This window comes from Limulus polyphemus, unplaced genomic scaffold, assembly GCF_000517525.1.
Source record: "Limulus polyphemus unplaced genomic scaffold, Limulus_polyphemus-2.1.2 Scaffold591, whole genome shotgun sequence".
In the NCBI taxonomy this organism is placed as follows: domain Eukaryota; kingdom Metazoa; phylum Arthropoda; class Merostomata; order Xiphosura; family Limulidae; genus Limulus; species Limulus polyphemus.
Genome location: NW_013666201.1, coordinates 55,593 through 63,273, shown reverse-complemented (window position 1 = coordinate 63,273; position 7,681 = coordinate 55,593). Strand labels below are relative to the sequence as shown.

The 7,681-nt window shown below is 29.4% G+C and overlaps 1 long non-coding RNA gene across 2 annotated transcripts in view; it reads right to left on the bottom strand.

Moving 5' to 3' along the window:
* The window catches only part of LOC106459316, a 23,331-nt gene that overhangs the window by 14,548 nt on the left and 1,102 nt on the right, over positions 1–7,681 (bottom strand). Inside the window, exons 2-3 of one of the 2 annotated variants that reach the window (XR_001290824.2) lie at positions 5,217–5,337; positions 3,755–3,802 (exon numbers count right to left, since the gene is read on the bottom strand). This is a non-coding gene — a long non-coding RNA (uncharacterized LOC106459316). Of the gene's footprint in view, positions 1–3,754; positions 3,803–5,216; positions 5,351–7,681 lie in introns of both variants that reach the window. The other variant, XR_002610551.1, reaches the window with a different exon arrangement.

The following is a 7,681-nucleotide window of genomic DNA, read 5'->3' as shown; positions in this document are numbered from 1 at the left end:
AACTAGTTAACTGTTGATGGAATAGCTTTGACAGGTCTTACAAACTAACTGATGGTGGAATAGACTTTGAAAGGTCCAACAAGTTAACTGTTGATGGAATAGCTTTGACAGGTCTTACAAACTAACTGATGGTGTAATATAACAAGCCTCATAAGTTAACTTGTAGTGGAAAAAGACTTTGAAAGGTCTCATATACTAAATGATGGTGGAATAAACTGTGATATCATGAGTTAAGTGATGATGGAATAAACTTTGACAGGCTTCACAAAATAACTGATGGTGAATACTGTTCCAGCTAAAGTTCAGTTTGATGACCTGTCTTACAGGAATATACTTTTCAGGCATATCTATGCAGGATCTGACCAGACCTATTTCAAGTCCTTCTAATTAGATTCTACACTGGGTTATTATACAGAACTCTATGACTAATATGTTTGAATTCAAGACCCAGGGAAACAAAGAATTGTACACCAATAATTGATATCTGACAATACCTGTCTTCTTGGCAGAAGGGAAAAACGTTGTCATTGTAGTTAAGATGATATATATATAACAGAAAAACTAAGTATTTACAATAATCATATTTGCCAAATATAAAATTATCCAAAGTGAATTACCATATTTGCAAACAGTAAATGTGTCAAATAATTTTTATTAGCTCATTTTTCATTTTATTAAAAGGAATCATTTTGTGAATTAAACCCAGATCTACTGTAGTCTTTCATTTTAACCCTTTGGCTGTAGCTGCTTTAAATGCGTGTGGACTTTTTGTGAGCCGTACAATGTATACAACACACTCACATTCAACTGCTAGAGGCAGACCGTATCCTATACGGCAAAGCAGCAGTCAATGGGTTAAGAAATGTTTGAGCCAAAACTATGACATTTATTCAATAACCCGTCCATCATGTAGCTGGTTGGGTTTACAAAATGATCAGGTTCAGCAGAGTAAAAATATTTAGTAAAAGTGCAAAACAACAACACATAAACAAGAAAAAGCAGTGTCAATAATTCTAACAATCAAAATCAGTTGGCAGGAAGTTTGTTTGTATAACTTTAAAAAATTAAAATAAGGTTGGATCTTTAGAATGATATAGAAATGTTTTTGTTTTATTTCAGATTTTGTTCGGAACTCATTTTTCATGCGATATCTGAGAACTTTGCAATGATTATAATATATATGTACACTGTAGTTATAACTTGATTTGGTGTAATAAATGAAAATTAATGTAGCGTGACTTGATAGAATAGAATAGAATATGAGAAAACTTACTTAAGTGTGCACTTTGTAATAAAATCTCTATGTTTCACAAGCATTTTCTTTTATATTAGATCTGAAGAAGACTTACTATTCAAAACAATACTTACAGTGGAGCTATCAGATTGTTTAGTCAAACTTTTAAATACAATTCACTATGCATCAATCTGAAATAGTTTTTATCATTAATTTCATTGTTCAAATGCATTTTAATGTGTTAATACCTAAAATGTGCATGTGTGAATAAACAAGTATCATTTGAATATATTAAACTGATGTTTACTGCAAGAACAATTTGGTTTGAAATTGTTTTCTTTGTGTCTAATCAGTATCTGTAAATAAACTTTTACCCATTTTTTAGAAGTAATACAAACAAAGATAATGCATTTTTATCTGTCTCCAGGATCAGCCGAGCCAGCATCAAGCCTTTCGTGAATGTTAGCCTTTCTAATTTTTTACTGTACATTATCCTGAGTCATGAATAAAACGTTTTGAATTGGTAAATTTTATGTGGAAAGCATATTCAATTCAGTCACCATACCTCTCCTCCTCTTTAACCAAATTCTAAATTATTGAAATAAACGCTACTCACAATAACTGGATGACACTAATATCAAGGGAACAAGTGACATTACCACCTACCACTAGTGTCAAGTATTAACTTGATAGTTAAAGTTACAATGTGCACAAGTAACAGGCATTTGTGGAATGAATGGTGATTGTATCCCATGATAGGTATGTTGTACTGGTCCTTGATTCAAATCTTGCTGATGGCCAAAATAATGATGCAGCAGTTACTTACCACATACTCCAAATGATTATTGATAATATTTACACCTACGTACGTACGACCACGTATACAGGATTCCATTCCTTCTCCAAAAGGGGTGTAACAATCCAAACATTCAAAGCTTGTCATAAAAGTGTGTTGGGGTAGTAGAAACAATAAGTGTTCACATAGTTGAGTAGGTATAAGACCTACATATCAACTTTCAAAATTTAAGAACAAATAATGATTAACTATTTCAACAAGGTTTTACTCAAAAATATATATATAGAATTGATATATATATATATATATATTTATATATATAGATAGATAGAAAAATAAAAAAATAATTTAAAATTTGCATTTCTGCACAGCTCTGAGGAGCCTTACCTATAGACAATGCACTTAGATTTTTTTAGAATTTTTCTATCCATCACAAAGCACACTTGCTAAGAGATTATTATCTGTTGAGAATATAACTCTCAAGGTTTCATTTCTCATGTGGTTTTCCTTCTCTTAATATATTAGTACAGCTTCTCATTCACACCCTTTTATGATCTCTCAAAATGCAATGTGAACAACTACTAATGAAAATCAACTATGAAAATAGCTAAAGGCATATTTTAAATACCATTGTGTTGTTGCAGAGAAGAACAATGTAATTTGGTAAGAAGTTTAGATCTGGAAAGTTTCTTTGAAGTTCCTTAGGCTACTTTTACTTCCTGAAAAGATGTTCATGTTAGATATTTTTTGAAAGCTTCAGAAATTTTCTTATATATCAAAATCTCAGGTAAACATAGTTGGATTTAGAGAGTAAGGGAGGCAACAGCAAAACATTCCAATAACTCAAATCCTTACTCAGTGAATATTACAATGAACTTTATCTCATAAAACAATAAAGATAAGTAAATTAACTTATTATTTATTGAAAATGAATAACACTTACTGGAAATAAGTTCATCTCAATCAAGAATATTTTTAGCAAACATATTGTTACCTAGCCTGACCTGAAACCATTGTGACTGGTCAAGTTATAGAATACTAATAAAACTTTCAGTTTTAGTCATACTTTGTATGAATTATAGGAAGTATTAATATTTTCAGTGTTTTATCAAAATAGTGTCTCATAAGGAAAATCTGAATTTACTTACTGATTATAAGTGTTATTTTATTGCAAGTTACAGCTTATACAGTAAGGAAGAATATTTGAGAATGATCACACACCCGTGATTGAAATTTGAATAATCTAACTTGTAACAAAATTAATCAAATATTATTTTACAAGCTATAACTAAATACTCTTTAGTAAGATTTTACTAAGTTTCATATAATTTGGTTAAATATGTCCACTGTGAGAAGGATGTGGTCTGGAGAGAGTTAAGGAAACAATTAATGAAAACACACAAACCTAACTAACATATTTATAAGAAATGTCTCCTTTACCATTATCAAACAACTTCTGTTTAAACAATTTAAAAACCTACTATGTTCTATTCTCTTTTACAAAATGAGGAAGCTTCTGCAGAGAAGTGAAATATATAAGTTTAGGATTTCTTTTGCATTGCCCAAGGGAAGCTGAAATTTTTTTCTGAAGTTTAAAAAACACACAGATTTTCTCATCAAAATTTTTGGGATAAAATGAACACAAAATACATAAATAAATAAACTCAAAGAGTGAGCAAACTATCTGTTTTATAAACCTTTGTCCTTTTGTGTATGCAACAAACCTGTTAAAAAAGTATTCTCTCCTGAACACCTGAAGACTCACCATTAACCTATAAAATAATAAAGATTAATTAGTAATGTAATATCATGAAGTCAAAATCAAAGTTCTAAATCTATTTCCCCAGCTCTGGTTACACATCTGATAATTTTTAGTATTTAACAAAATGATGAGTAATCATAGTCTCACTACCTCATGATGACTGGGTTACAGTTCAAATCAAAACTAGAATTAAAAGGGGACATTTTTTAAAAGAATAACATGTCAATTTTTTGATGTTGTCACTGAAATGTTAATGCAGAATTTTTTTTTTTTATTAGATCATCATCATTATGATTTTTGGGAGCAAACTGTGTTTCTCAACAGAATGTTTATTTTATAGTTTAAATGAAGAATTTTTTTCTAAATGATTTAATAATGACTATTCAATCATTGGAGAGCTCACAAATTATAAGCATTACACTTAGTATACATATTTGGATATTTTTTAACTGAAGTTTCAAATTTTTCAAGAATTTATTTAATGAATTTGATTTGAAATGATTTAAATAAACACTTCATACAAAACATTAATAGTTATTTTACACTTGTATTATTGGCCTTATTCTTTTAATGCAGTAATTTCCAAACTTTTTTCACTGATGATACCCTAACCCACTTACCTTCGATTTGCATGACACTCCTGCTGCCACATGCAATTTTGTTTTTGTAATTCTTTTTTATGTTCTTAACAATTCTTCATTTGGTAAAACTCTTGCCACACCCCTAGCAACCTGCTGTGTCACACAGTTTGAAAACCACTGTTTTAATATTGATTTCATGTTCATTGTCTATATGATTCTTGAAATAAAATTCACTGGCAATTTTTTTGCCAAGTTACCTAACAACATCAGATTATCCAGTTTCAAGTTAACTTTCCTGTTAAAATTACTTGTAAGCTTTCAAATGAGGTAATTTTAAATTGTTTTGTATGCTGTTAACCTAAGAGTATCCAATCTAGCTGCTATCAATTTAGTTATAAAGTTTTAAGGTTATCAAACAAGGTTTCTATAAAATAGGGCATTATAAGCAGCTATCACAGTCTATACTATACATTTCTATACTACGTTTAAAGAAAACATTGTTTTTTGAAGCACAATAACATTAACAATAAATGTAACCCCTACCTATTAATATTTTTTTTATATCTTGTAAGCTGACACAGTGGAAGAGATGTTGTCATTTTGTGAGGTATAAGCAATGAAATTAGAATTATATTTACAAGTAATGTAAATTATATGAACTTATTTGACAGCAAAAAATGACTCCATGATTTTGTAAATAATTGTTAACATTTAAATGAAAACATGGTATATATTCAATAGTCTGGAAATACTGTGCCAGCCTATCATGTTTTGCATAATAGCAGTTTATTTACACTAAAAATGAACAAAAAAAGTTTAAGAAATAAAACCTTGGGTACATACTATTAGTTCTTGAAGCGAAACTGCAGCCAACTTCAATATCTTGTTACTTCTCTGATCAGACAAAACAACCATGTTGTCCTTTATTATGGTCACTGAAAAGTACATCAGAGAGCAATCCTATCTGTGGAACAAAACTGTGTATAAACAGATTAACCAAAGTTGGTTAAAATACATTTAAAGTAATGCCACAATTTCAATTTCTGGTGTTATAAGAAATCATACAGAGAAAGGTATTTAGCAACTGCAGTGAAACATTTCAGAAATGTGTAGAATAAACATCAATTATTTCCATATTTCAAAACAAAAATGCAAGGTGTAATGTAACAAGTTACAATACAATTATTAAAATAAAACAATAAGATTTTGACCTTAAAAAGTCATGGTAATAATAATAATAATAATAAAAAAAAGATAGTACAAAAATCAATTAGTTAGGAGTTTGATGATGAAACAATGGCATGTATGATCAAAATAGTTCTGGCAATAATGACACTGATAAAACTTACATCAGTAATAATGAAAAGTTGTTATACCTTAACACTTATCAAGGTGAAACTCTTAATTACCCTCAGGACCTAAAGTGAAATCTGAAAATCTTAGTTAAATAGTATGTAATTCCCTAATTTACTGCAATATAAAAATTCTGTTTAATCTTACTTAATTACTCTGAAGTTAACTGGCCACTTGTCACTGACAGTAAGAAGTTATATATGACATTATCCATAACAATCTTTCCTTTTCTTCAGCAACAGTGACAAACGTTACTTACATACACCGTTATCTTAAACTTCATAAAAATTTTCAAATTAACATTAGCGATCATTAAAATATAACCAAAAGCTTAGCATTCTAAAACATTAACATTTTTACACAAATGATGCCTCCAAAACACTTTTGAACATATTTGAAGAAGAAACCAGAGTACTCTTCAAAATTGTCCTTGAATACCCACTCTTGTGAAAGTAGTATTTTAAACCCACCCTTACTTTTCCAGAAACACTAATTTTACTCCAAATTTTTGTTAAGTGCTTGTTTCTACTATTGCCAACAGTAACTCAATCCATAATCCAATCACTATGTTAGAAAATAAAAGCTGTCTTATTTGAAGCCTAACCTAGATGTATTTTACAAATCTTCAAATTTGAATCTTCTCATTCTATTGTCTTCAGAAAATACCACAAATAAGTTAAAGGCCTTTATCCTTTATGCCCTGTATGTCATCTTGTAAACTTCAATAAAATAACTTCCCTTCAGTTCTAACAGGATCTAATCCATAGACGTGCACGATAGCTTGAAAACTGTAAGCTGATGAGACTTGTACAAAACATGACCAATACAATTTCAACTTAAAAATCCTAAAATACTTTAACAAAAGCTTAAGGTCTTAACCTATACCTTCTGTGATTAAAATCATCCTAATTATCCTTTCTTTGATAAGGAGACCAATACTGTACACAGTGTTCCAAGACCAAACTAGTGATTTGTACAGTTACTTCTTTTGCTTAAAATTTTATTAATTTTACTACTGACTAAAAGCAGATCTCTGCGTTTAAAGCTTGAGTGACATATCCACTTAAAGTTTCATTTAATGAAATGTCCTCAGAAAAAAAAAACATTACTAATACAATTTCTTAACTAATGACACAACAATAAAATACAATTTGTGAAGTACTTAACATAAGTTATTACACAATTTTGCTCTTCTAGTGGGAAATAACTTCTCTGATTCCGAGTTATATTTACTGTAAATATGAAGCTCGGTAAATGTAAATAAACCTGAGTTCATTATATTTACTCATTTATCAGTTAACTTTTTCCTTTACCTTTTCTCTAAACATGGGAAAGTGAAAACTTGATGAAACCAAATCAGTCTTTAAGCCCAAGACATCTACCTTTCAAAAAGCTAAATAAAGTCAGGTATTTCCCATCCCCCTATATGCCCAAAATCATAGGTGAAGTTGAGATAGTATTTGTTTCTATTGATGTTTGAGGGCCTGTATCTTAAAATATTTAAAACAATGTTCTTGTTCTATGTTTTTTCCAACAGATCTTTCGATACAAATAAATTATATAAGATAGTAAACAAAAAATTTTACAAATTTCGTATGACAAACTGGTGATAAAAATACAAAACATATATATATTAATAATAATAGGAAAATATCAAACTCCAATAGTGACAAGTTAATACACTTACATGTTCAAACTGAATTCTGAAATTACTTAATAATCACTCGAGATTATTTTGGGCTATCAGTTTAATTGTGGAAGTTTCAACGAAATGTTGGAAATCCTTCACTTGAATATTAAAGACAATTTCAAAACCCTGACCCAATATCATAGGAAACGTACAACTTTGTTAATGAACAAGTTGCTTGAACTTTGAAGTTGTAACTCGTAATACAAACTGTGGTGACACTGATAGACAAGGATGTGTATATATATATATATATATATATATATAT